The 13,369-nt window shown below is 45.6% G+C and overlaps 1 long non-coding RNA gene across 1 annotated transcript; it reads left to right on the top strand.

Annotated features, from left to right (window-relative positions):
* The first annotated feature begins 2,453 nt into the window (after nt 1–2,453).
* On the top strand, nt 2,454–10,412 carry LOC109025923 (uncharacterized). Its single transcript, XR_008677479.2, has 3 exons — nt 2,454–6,166; nt 6,938–7,171; nt 7,274–10,412. It is a non-coding gene; the product is annotated as an uncharacterized lncRNA (long non-coding RNA).
* Nucleotides 10,413–13,369: the final 2,957 nt, after the last annotated feature.

Below are 13,369 nucleotides of genomic sequence, written 5' to 3'. Positions count from 1 at the left end.
GCCTTTTGAATGAACCTGGCCAACAACACAAGATCCAAGCGGGAAAGGGCTTTATCATTTGTCTTTACAGTTCTGTGTGCATTGCATGAGGGAAAGTGCAGAGCTAATGAATGAATGCAGTGTTTTTGAAAACACAAAAGCAACACCACAAAATCACAGAGCCCAGGGGTAGGAAAATGATAAAAGTGAGGCCTAGTTTGGAGAAAGCTTGGAAAGAAACCTGAGGTTGTCTGGCATCCCTGGTCCTGGTGGCCTAGTGATCCTTAACCCCAAGTAAAAGCCTGAGCAAATTGCTCTCATCTTTACCTCTGCTGATGTCCTAAAATGTGTTTCCTAGTCGGGGTAGCCTCCAGCGAAATGACCTGTATTGGGATTGGATAACTCTCAGGAGTTAATTTTTATTAGATGAACGGCACACTTTCTAACTCTCCTTCTGAAGAGACTAAGCTATTCTGGCTCCCAGGGAAGAGGAGATCAAAGTGAAATTCTGATGCTGCCCAGGGGCTGAGAGCCTTCGGGAAGGAGGGAGGACAAAGCGGACTGGGCTGCCTCAGACAGTGAATGGCCTGGGAAAGTGAATCTGGGTTTGGGGCTAAAAGCAGAAAGCTGAGGACTCCTGGAGGGGGCTGAGGAGGATGCTGAGGACAGGTCGCAGCCCCGGTGGTGGCTGAAGCTGTGTCTCCTGTGGACTCTGCCCTCAGAGTGGCTGCCCAGTAGGTGGGCACTCGCACCTCCCCTAGACGGCCTGCACTCCTGGTTGGTTTCATGACCTCAGGCTGAAGTTGGGGGTAGTTTTTTGCATTCTCAAGGCTGGGGTCGCAGGGATAAAATTATCAGGAAAAGGCACTGAATCAGAGGTCAGGAGAAGTAGATTCTGCTTGGAAATCTGCCTCTAATTGACTTTAGGCCTGTGGGCCGGTCCTCGCATCTGCTGAAGGAGGGCGCCCAGTGAGGTCATCTCAGCTCCCAGTGAAGTCATCTTCCCTGAGGGCTTCTGCAGCACCTGCTCATGATAAGCACCCTCACTCCCAAGACACACACCACACACATCCATATATGCCACACACCACACACACCACTCCCCACCACAGCACCCCTACCAGTTCACAGACCACACATACCCATACATACCATGGTGCACACACCAATTCACACACCACATACCCCATACATACCACACGCCACAGACACCACATACCACACCACACACATACACCCCATACACCCCACACAAACCACATATACCCCATACGCCACAGACACCACACGCCACACACACACTACATACCACACACCACATGCACCACATACACCACACACCACAAACACACCACATACTGCACACACCACATACACCACATCCAAACCACACCACACACACAAGTTCACATAGCACACATCCATATATACCACACACCACACAGCAGTTCACACCAGTTCAAAAACCACACACTTCCATGCACACCACATACCAATTCACACCACATGCACCAGTTTACAAACCACACACACCAATTCACACACCACATACCCCCATACATACCACACACCACAGACACCACACACCCCACCACATATACCCCACGTACCCCACCCCACACAAACCACATACACCCCATACACCACATGCCACACACACACCACATACCGCACACACCATGCGCACCACACTCTACAAACACCACACCACACACAAACCACATATGCCCCATACACCACACACACCACACACCACACGCATACCACATACTAAACACACATGCACCACATACACCACACGCCACACTCTCACCACATACTGCACATACCACATGCACCACATCCAAACCACACCACACATACAAGTTCACATACCACACATCCATATATACCACACAGCACACACCAATTCACACCAGTTCACAAACCACACATCTCCAGGCATACCACACACCAGTTCACACCACATGCACCAGTTTACAAACCACACACACCCATACATACCACACATCACACACCACACCAGTTCATACCAGTTCACAAACCACACATATCAGTTCACACACTACACACACCCATGCATACCATACCACATACACCAGTTCACACATCACAGGCACCGATGCATACCACACACCAGTTCACACACCACCCACAACACACACCATACACACTCATACATATCACTTACCAGTTCACATACCACACATACCCATACATACCATACCCCAGTTATGCCAGTTACCCACATACACACCATATACCACACACACCAGTTCACAAACTACACACATCCATACATACCACACACCACACATACCGGTTCACAAACCACACCCACCAGACAGTACAAATGCAGGTTTGTTACCTGGGTATATTGTGTGGGTATATCGTGCATATATTGGGTATGTTGTTACCTGGGTATGTTACCAGTGTCTATTGTTGCTATCTTTTTTTTTTTTTTTTTTGGAGACAGAGTCTCACTCTGTTGCCCAGGCTGGAATGCAGTGGCACATTCTTGGCTTACTGCAATCTCTGCCTCCCAGGTTCAAGAAATTCTCCCACCTCAGCCTCCTGAGTAGCTGGGATTTCAGGTGTGTGCCACCACACCCAGCTAATTTTTATATTTTTAGTAGAGATGGGCTTTCACCATGTTGGCTAGGCTGGTGTCAAACTCCTGACCTCATATGATCCACCCACCTCAGCCTCCCAAAGTGCTGGGATTACAGGCATCAGCACCATGCCTGGCCTATTGTTGCCATCTTTATGTCCACGAGTACCTGATGTTTAGTTCCCACTTATAAGTGAGAACATGTGGTATGTGGTTTTCTGTTCCTGTGTTAATTTGCTTTGGATAATGGCCTCCCTCTGCATCCATGTTGCTGTACAGGACGTGATTTCCTTCTTTTTCATGGCTGCATAGTATTCCATGGTATATATGTACCACATTTTCTTTATCCAATCTATTGTTGGTGGGCACCTACGTTGATTCCATGAACCTTGCTATTGTGAATAGTGCTATGATGAACATGTGAGTGCATATGTCTTTTTGGTTGAACAATTTGTTTTCTTTTAGGTACATACCCAGTCATGGGATTGCTGGGTCAAATGGTAGTTCTGTTTAAGTTCTTTGAGAAATCTCCAAACTTCTTTCCACAGTGGCTGAACTAATTGAAATTCTCAAGAATATATAAGTGTTCTCTTTTCTCTGCAGCCTCACCAACATCTGTTGGTTTTGACTTTTTAATAATGGCCATTCTAACTGGTGTGAGATGATATCTCACTGTGATTTTGGTTTGCATTTTTCTGATAATTAGTGATGATGAACATTTTTCCATATGTTTGTTGGCGGCTTGCATGTCTTCTTTTGAGAAGTGTCTATTCATATCTTTTGTCATAGGTACTTTTTAAAAACAGGAATGAAACAAAGTGTGTCAATTTAAAGTTGTTTTAAAGGAAATATTAGGTTAAAAATTCGGTAAATAAAAAAGATTAGGTAAATAACAGCACGGGTGGTACAGGAATATGGCAAAAATTAAGAGATTGGTATGAAAATGACTGATGCTGGAAAACCCTCCCTGACCTACCAAGACACCCCTAACAACTAGAAGACCTTCCTCACAAGGAGCTGAATTTGCCCCAGATAGCTTCCACCGTCTAAGCTCTGTGTGTTTCTTGGGAGGCAGGGCACAGGTCTGGTCTTCCATAGGCAGTTTCTTCAAATACTCAAAGCCCGAAGAGGCCATGAAATCCCTCCCCTTTCCCATACTCAGCCTTTCCAGCTCCTCTGGCAGTCTGCAGCATGCCAGATGACCAAACCCTCTCTCCATTGTCCCTGCCCCACGTTAATGTTTGACCAGAACAGACTCTCATCCTACTTTCGGGTTGTACCAGTCAAATTGTGGGGATGGAGGCAGCTCCCGCCACCTTAGCATCCAGGTCACAGCAAAGTTCAAGGAACTTATAGTGAAGATCAATCACACTTATGGCACTGCCAACAGAAGCACATGCTTGTGGAAAATAGCGTAAAAGAATTTTAAGGAGGAGAGCTGGGCTCTGAATTACACCAGAGGCAGAGCGTCTTGACAGTTTTCATCAGAAGCCACGTCCTGGAGGTAGCGAGCTGTAAACAGTCGTTAAAAGCAACGGAGGAATGTGTTAGGGTGGGCCCAGGAAGGTGTCAGGCCACGGCGGGCACGTGAGGGAATGGGCACAGCCTTCATTGTAGGCACAGAAGCTGGAGTCAGCGGGAGGAGGCAAGCAGGCAATCGAACAGAATGGTGAGTTGTCCTGCCGAGGATCACCAGATCCCGGATCAAGAATCCCTGGCAGGGTTTTCATGACTACGGATCCCCAGGTGCCACAGGGACCAGTTGATTCAAAAGAGGTTGTGGAACATTAGTAAACATTTTGCTTGTTTATTGTTTTTGTTTTTTTTTTCTGTTAACTCCCTTGATGACTTAATGTGTGGTCAGAGTTGAGACTAAGCAGTTACAGAGTGTAGAATGCTGGATATATAATGAAATCTGGGTGAACTAAACAGATGTGATCCCTGCCCTCATAGAGCCTTAGAGCCTGGGCGAAGAGATAAACATTAAACACAAAATAAACACACAATTACACATTGTGGCTTGGGTTACAAAGGAAAAGAATGGGGTGGAGGTCGTGTGTGTTACAGCAAATGGGGCATCTTTCCAATTTCTGGGAGAAGACACTCAACGGCTATAAACACCATAGAATTCAGCTCCATGAAATCAGCTATATAAATTGTGACTAATGCTTCCGTGTGTTGTGCAATGGTATAAACATTGCAAAATATAATCAAGATTAAAAATTTTAAAAATAAAATACCAAGCACTATCTCTGTTTGCCCTCTCTGTGTTGTAGACACGCGGTGCTAGAGAAGGCCTCACCCCTAAAGCAAAAGAGGGCATTTTGACTCTAAACTTCAGAGAAGCATGGAGGACTGGGGCAGAAACCATAATGAGGATGTAAGAGAGTCTTTGAGAAAGATGCAGCAGGATCTGGTTCAGCCTGGAGAAGAGGAGGCTGGGAGGGCAGATGGGAGGGGATGTCCAAACATATCCTGAGTTTTCTTATACCGAGGAAGAAAGATGAGTTTCAGCTTCTTCAAGAATTGTACATGGCCATGTGCGGTGGCTCACATCTGTAATCCAAGCACTTTGGGAGGCTGAGGAGAAAGGATCATTTGAGTCCATGAGTTCGAGACCAGCCAGGGCAACGTAGTGAGATCTGTCTTTGCCAAAAATTTTAAAAATCAGCTAGTTGTGGTTGTGCATGCCTGTAGTCCCAACTACTTGGGAGGCTGTGAAGTGGGAGGATCACTTAAGCCTGGGAGGTTGAGGCTGCAGTTAGCTGCGATTGTACCACTGCACTCTAGCCTGGGTGACAGAGCATGGCCCTGACCCAAAAGGAAAAAAAAAAATTATACAGTATTTGGGTGAATAGTTTATCATTTAAACCATAGAGTGTTGGGGATTTGGAAATTAGTGTTCACGGGAGAAATCGGAGGGACAGAATGGGAATTAATATATAGTAATCTCAATAGCTATAGACTTTTTTAAAATTACGTGTCCTACCAGGGTACTTTTACCTTCCTTGAACCACAATTTTGTCATCCATAAAATTCAAGCAGTGCTCCTGGCTCCCTGTGGGTATTTTGTGAAGCTGTGTCGCATGCTTGCAGGGTGCCAAGCACTGTGCCTACTTCCCTGGGCCTCACTGGGAAAGGAAGCTGTCACCAGTCAAGCATCTGCCGTGGACCAGGCACTGTGTTTGGAATTTTAGAAATGTTATCTGTTTGATTCCTCACAACAAGCTCAATACTTGGAGCTAGGTATTATTTTTTTCATTTTCAGATGAGAAAAACCGAAGCTCAGGGAACATTTCCAAGACCAAGAGCTGAGAACTCTGCGGAGCTGAAATTTAAATCCAGTTTGTCAGACCCCCCCAATCCGGTTTGTCAGCCGCCCCCCCATCCCCAAATGAGAATGTGAGAGGGAACAGAGTGGGTGGGGGGGGGGGGGTGGAGTGAAGCCAGGAGAGGTGAAGGAGAGGGAGAAAGAGTAAAGAAGAAAGAGAAACAGGATGTGAGAAATCGAGATTGAGAGACAGAGAAACTGCGGGAGAGAAAGAGCGTGAGATAATGACGCAGAGAAAGACAAGGGTGAGGAGAGGGTGGGGAGGGGACAGAGGGAGGGAGAGCCTGCCAGTAGGTGATGGGCAAAGTCTGGAATTTCTCTGCTTCACTGAGGCTTTAGTGAAATGACCCCCTTTGTCTGCTGACGCATCTGCTTTTACAGTTCAGGGTGTTCCCCACGTTTCCTGAAGCCACGGCCCTCCCCTGTGGTGTCCTACTTGCTCCTCTGTTCCCAGCCTTTCCCAGGTCCCTAGGTTTGAGCGAAGCTTGCACTCCGGATGCCTCTGGTTTGCTCAGACAATAGCTTAATTGCCATTTAAGAGAACTGATGCAACTGACCTTTAACACGCATTGGTTACATGACATCCGAAAAGAGACAATAGAGACTTCCTTTTGTGAATGACAAATTCTTATAGCAATTACTTCAAGAAGGAACCATGGGCAGATGGGCCTTAGCCACAGGCCGAAGGGATGCGGCCAGCTCTGTGGATTGTCTTCCTCTAGGGGCTGGGTGGAGTTTTTGGGTGATTCCCTGGGGTCCTTAGGGTCCCCTGACCTTGAGTGAATCTTCTCTTACAGAAAAGAAAGTGGCCAGAGACTCCTACATGATTTGCCCTTTTGAAGGTTTCAGAGCAACCCCCAGGTTACCAGCTCCTGCTTCCTGGAGCTGTCTCTAGAGGAAGATAGCACTCTCTCCACTCCTTATGAGCTGGGTCATGGAAATGGCCCGCTGCATACGGAGAAGTATTTTATCATTGACATCGTTAGAATTGATGACTCTTTTTAAATCCTTTACAGACATTGTCCCCTCGTCCTGCCATGGCCCATATCCCAGGAGGACCTGTCACCATGCTCCACCTTGGTGAGACATTGCCCAAGTTAATGGGCCCAACAATAGGGTCAGACTACATTGCTGCTCCATTTCCAAGAAATTCTCCACGTGCAACATCACATTTCCTGTAACTCCAGTGCCTCAGGTCTCGACTCAAAGGTCACCTCTTCAGAGAGGCCCCTCCTAATGAACCTCCTAAGGTGACCCCATTCATTCCTTTTCCCAGGCTCTCTGAGGCCTGTCGCTCTCTTATATTGTCTTTGCAGCACTCACCCTGACTTGCTGTTCTCTTATTCCCACAGCCCAGGCTATCCTATGGATGCACTCCTCCCACCATCTGCTCTCCCAAGCTCTGCTGAAACCCCCCTGCGTAGAACAATTTGCTTCGTAGCTGACTTTCCATAAACATTCATACAATGGATACAGAAATGACACAGAGGTCAGCATCAGAACCCAGGATCCCCCAAAGCCCTGTTTCTCTCTTTCACAGCCTCTCTCTACCTTATTCCTATCACCAAGGGATTCTTCTTCTCTTTCCCTCTTTCTACTATTTGTTAGAATGGAAAGCACTGGGCCGGTAAAGCTGTCACTCAGGATATGATTTTTTCTCTGCCACTTTCTGGCTGTGTGCTTTTCTTAAATCATGGAACTGCAACTGAAAACGCATGGATGACAACACAAGGATTATTTTAAAGATTAAATAAAATAACTAGGATGACTGGGCCTGGCATATATTAAGCATCAATTAACATTAATTGCTTTGCATCCTTCTCTTTGTTTCTCTCCTCTCCCGTTTTTCCTTCCTTATAAATTAATTCCCTGCCTTTCTCACAATCTTTACTCCCTACTCATAAAGCTTCTGCCAGGGTTGTCAGCAGGATTTATGTACTTGAATTGAACTGAGTTAGGTAGGCATGAATGCAAGGCAAGTTATCTCTTTCTAGGGGGAGAAAAATTTAAGGCAGAGTGATGTGAGAAGTGTCGACAAGACCCAGGAAAGCCCAGGGAGAGGGGCTGGGGCTAAGGCGTCTGCCCGCTTGGCAGCAGCTGTGATGTTCGGAGTACGTGTTCAGACCAGCAGTCCCTGAGATGCTATTCCACTTATTCTGGAGGCCACTCTGCTCTTAGCCCCGCTGGGCAGGTAGATTTGGAAATGTTTATTGTATCAGATGTGGGATGGAAGAAAGAAACCTGAATTGGGAATGAAGAGGCTTGTTCCACCTTCCCTCAATCCTGCCAGTAGCCAGCTACAGAGCTTAGGAAAAGTCTGTTTACCTCCCTGGACCTCAGCCTACCCTCTGACAATCAAAGGGAGATCACAGTTTTGAAGGCATCTACCAGCTCTGATGCGCTCTGGCTAAACCAGACCAAAAAGTTTTTTACAGCCATTTTTGAAAAGGGAGTGAGAGAAGAGAACTGCAGAAGCTTAAAGAAGCACCATTTGCAAAGTTTTTTTTTGTTCTGTTTCCAACAATCTTACTTATTCACAGCACAGATTCTGTTAGGCTTAGACTTGTGTTTCGGTGGCACTGGATTGATAGACTCATACTAATTGGTGTGGGTGTCTCAATTTTCTCCGTCCAACTTTGCTGGGGTCTCGCCTTCTCTCTAGTGGAAGCTCTTCTCAGGCTCACAAGAGCTGAGATTTCTCAGAGGCGCCTGTAGATGGATTTGCCTTTTTTCTGCTATATCCATCTGAAGCCACGGCAACTCTCTCTGAGCCAAAACCACTCACTAATTAATACATTTCACAGGGTGAATGAAGCACTGGCACGACCAGCAGCTTGGGGCAGCTCCCAAAGCCATGGCCTTGCCCAGTGCCCAGAAAGTCCTGCCTGGAGACGGCCAGTGCCAGTTTCCTCCATGCCAGCACCTCACCCTTCTCATTTGAACCCAGAAATGTGTTGACTTCCAGTGCCCCCTACCACCCTAGCTGTGTCATTTTCTCCTTCACCTGTTTGCATTTCTAAGGAAGCACAAGTCACAGTCATAGGGGCTCGTGATCTATTTTTTCTTCTCCCCTTTTCTGGGCAGAATGATGGATCAACTCTGGAAAACCTATTAGGAAAGGGCTGGGCCATCCTGCTTTTCTGCCAAGCCTGTCCAGGTGACTTTGAGTCAACCCACTGAGAGCTACTTGGCCACAGGCCATCTCTGTGGGGCACCATGTTTATTTGAACCACTGACCCTGGCCCTAGAAGAAAAGATGAAGAATTAGTGATACCCCTTCTCCCCATCTATCCCCACCAGGGGCTTTTTGGAGTGTCTTTAATTTACAGTCTGTTGGAAAGCACTCAAAATCACTCTACCCTACACTCAAGGCAGGACCCTTCATCATCCATCTGCGCCAGGCCAGCCTGCAGGCATATATCCCTGAACTTCCCAGTGAGGTTCTGAAAGAACTGGGAAACTGAGGAAGAGACTGGAAATAGAGGAGGCCCCAGTGATGGCTGTTTGTATCAATCATCACATTGATTTGCTTAGGGAAGTCTTATTCTAACATTACCCTGGTTGGTGATCAGGCCTCCAGGCCCACTGGACTCCTAAGATAAGACTCCAGCTCCACAGAGTTGGAAGACAAAATTGTCCGCTCCCTCCTTGCATTCACCCAGCCCGGGGTCTTATCTGGCAGATGATTGCTTGTTGCTCCAGCTTTCTCTGTCCTAACCTCTACAACCATAGTCACCAATGATTTACTTATTCTTAAAGACCCAGCCATAACCTCACATTTTCCATGAATCAGCTAGCCCCCTATGGTTTCCTGCAATGTTTCCTTTATTTTCTATTTCCTTATGACATTCTTTAAATGAATCTCCTTCTGTAATTACCATTTGACCCCTGGGCTTTTACTCTCCACATTGCTACAAAAAAAAAAAAAAGTCCAGTTCTTTTTGCAAGACGCCATTCCTTGTATATCTTTCCATCTTCCATAATGCCTACAACAAGGGTGACCACATCATAAATTATTGGTAAAGATTTCCTGGTTATGCCAAGACAGAAATCTAGCCTGCTTGGTAGTTACATTTCTTTAGGCAAAATAATAAATTGACTTTCTGCTTTGAATTAGGCATATTTATGTCAACAGGAGGCCAAATCACTGCTGGGTGAGTGACCCACTGCTAGGAAGATGCCCAGACGCCAACTGGGAAAAGCTTGGCCAAGCCAATCAGGTGCTGCCAGAGCCTTCTTTGTGATAGCAATGCCAACCCACTGCTATCACAATGGGTTGCAAAGGAGGGAGCAAAGCATACCCTCCTTTGGGAGAGATGCTGACACGCCAAGGAAACTAATGTTTCTATCTCAGCTGACTCATTTGCTGAGAACAACAGGTTTATAAGGCAACTCTTAGCTTGACCCACTCTACTCCTCCATCAAAATAAAGAAATAAAGTTTTCAAACTAAAGAGCATTAAGAATGATAACTTTTCTTTTTCTTGGTACTATCTATTGACCTATACCTGGTTTTCACTGTAACACATTTGTGGTATGAAAAATGACAATATGATGTCAGAGAAAATGAGAGAGACATTTTAGAATTTATCAGAATGTGACTATGGTCACTTAAAGTCCAACTTTCTCATGTGGGTAGTACCTCTTCATCTCAGCCTGTGCTGGAAACAAATAGCCTCTCTTACCTCTAAAGTACTTGGTTCTGTGCTCAAAGTGGCATATTAAGTTCTGCTGATTACATCAGAATTTGGATGGTGTCTCAGGATCTCAGTTTCCTATCAGTGGAATATGGAGTTGGGTTAGGCATTATTTAAGATTCCCTCCAGTTCTACCCTGTTTGTTTTAAGGTTTCCTCTTATATTTCATAACCTCTCTTCTACTGCTTTTTGGCAAGGTCTGGAAAAGAAAGGCTATGAAGATAGGCTTGAAGATAGGGCCCACGTTACAAGGGAGAAAAAAAAAAAATGAGGTCTCATCAAATCAACTCCATACACACTAGCAAAATTAGGGAAGGGATGGAAGGGAAGGTGAAATTAGGGTGAAAATTCTGTTCAATGCTTAGCAGAATTGTGAAAGGCCAAAGTTGGCCTAGAACCCTGCCCATACAATTCCAATGCCCCTACCACCAAGAATTGTTTTTCTCCGCCCTGGACTAGGCCTATCCCTTGGGAAGAATGACCACAGAAGAGGAAAGGAGGACAATAGACAGAGCTGCGGAAATGCCCCCCAAACTTGATCTCGGCATTGTAGACCTGCAGGCATCTGTGCAGTGCATGCTGGGGGTAAAGCCAAGTTGAACATTAATTGTTGTCATCCAAGAGTCAATAGCTTGAGAGAGTCTTTCTGCAGCTGCTTTGTACCTCTGAGCCTCCTCTCCCATGGGAGAAAGCATTGTGAGGCAGAGGGCAGCATAGTCTCATAGAACTTCACACCTAAGTTGGACATGAACTGTAAGCTAGGCTCTACCACATTCACATTCTGGGAAGGTCACCTCCCCTCTCTGGCTCTCAGAGCCATATAAGTACAAAGAGAAGGTGGACCTGATCTTTAACATTCTCCCAAGTCATATACTTTGTTGTGCCAGAGATAAATTATCTGTTCAGCTCAGAACTGCAGGGTGGAGCGGAAGCGGAGACAATGCTGACTGTTCTCTGTCATCTCACCTCCAATCCCTGCCCCTATGCTTAGTCAGACAACCCATCTGACTTATTTCCTGGAAGCCTATTCCCTTATTTTAGCTCTTATGGTAGAAAAATCAGGACAGTGTGAGCCCTTCCATGGGCCGTGCCATTCATAGATACCCCTGTGATTTGTGACTGCTTCTACCCAGAAAGCTCCTGGAGGCATATATTTACCAAGCAAAGGACCCTTGAAGGAAGTAGCTGTTGTCCACACAAACCATTATGGGCCAGGGGGATATTAATAAGAAGGAATGTGTGCCATCAGAAGCACTCAGCATCTGCAGTAAACCAAATCCTCCCTCTGTAGGTATGGGTTGTCTAGAAGAGAAATTTTCATGCATGACTCAGTTGCTTGCCACGCAGTGCCAAAGAAACTTAAGGAACAGTGTTAGAAAAGGCTGAGATCATTGGCAATTAAATTGACCCTTCTACCTGGATGTGTATGGCTTAGAAACCAGAGCATGCTGTAGTTCCAGCCTTGAGAATTTTTGTGAGCATAGCAAATGGTCCCTTCACCTTAAGAAAGATCAGAAAAAGAAGATATGACCTAAATCAAAAGCAAAACAAGGCTATAATGGCATTATATGACTTAGATGCTAGACTCAAGTGACCAAGAGAAATATTTTTCCCAGGAGGAGGGAAAATGCCTCTTTTATAAATTGAGAGGTGCGCTGTTCTCATACGGGTCAGACAGTAGAACATAAGGATTTCTATGCCACTGTTGCCTAAAGGAGAGAATTTTTAATGAGAAATGTTTGTTGAGTCCTGTGATTCCATGAAGACTTCCTTCAGCAAGAGCAGAATGGGACAAGGTCCCATTCCAAATGGAAACAATTTGAGGGGTATTTTAACTATAATGCTAAATGATGATAACAATTGCTTCCACTTAATTAGAATCAGTGCAAGAAAAAAGTGGAATGGAGATCACTTTACACAAGTAAAAAAGAGCTTTGTTAAATTACAGTCCCCAAAGCCACTGCATGGGAAGAACTGACTTGCCTTTCTAGGTGTCAGGTTTTCCTATCAATGCTGTAGCTCCAACTTCTTCCAAGAGGCCTGGCTTCTAGGATCTTCCTTTCAGAAATGGCCAAAATGGGATAAATGGTGTAAAAAGAGTAGATAAAGTACACTTCTTCAGAGTGAGTATAGAAGCTGGGGACACCTGGATCTAAGCTGGAATATCCTAAAATCTTCCTTCATTATGGATAACAGGATGATCTACACCTTGTTTATGCCTCTAAGGAAAAAGAAAGGAGAAAAGAGTGAATGATGGAGAAGTGAATGAGGAGCTGCCAGTGGTTTCTTATCAGTAGCTCTCCTAGGGAAGGATAATGTCTCTGGCATTGCTCCAGGTGTCTGACAACCTCTCTTCACCGAAAGAGGCCATCATGATGACAACACGACCCTGCCGCCACTGTGTGGGGATGAATTTGGTTCTAGGTGAGTCCTGGAGGTCTTAGAGCTGGAAGGAGGTGTAGAGATATGGTGATCAATACTCTTTATTCTTCATGTGAAAGATCTGAAGATTGGAGATATTACTTGATTTCCTTAGGACCAGAGAGGGTACATGTGACAAATGCTGAATTTGAACTCAGATCTCTTCATTTCTAGTTAAGACCATATCCAAGGAGGGGGGATCACTTGAGGTCAGGAGTTCGAGACCAGCCTGGCCTATATGGTGAAACCCCGTCTCTACTAAAAATACAAAAATTAGCAGGGTGTAGTGGCGGACATCTGTAATACCAGCTACTAGGGAGGCTGAGGCATG

The sequence above is a fragment of the Gorilla gorilla genome, chromosome 11, assembly GCF_029281585.2.
Source record: "Gorilla gorilla gorilla isolate KB3781 chromosome 11, NHGRI_mGorGor1-v2.1_pri, whole genome shotgun sequence".
Lineage (NCBI taxonomy): Eukaryota > Metazoa > Chordata > Mammalia > Primates > Hominidae > Gorilla > Gorilla gorilla.
The sequence above is the reverse complement of the archived record's forward strand: the minus strand, read 5'-3'. Positions and strand labels throughout refer to the sequence as shown.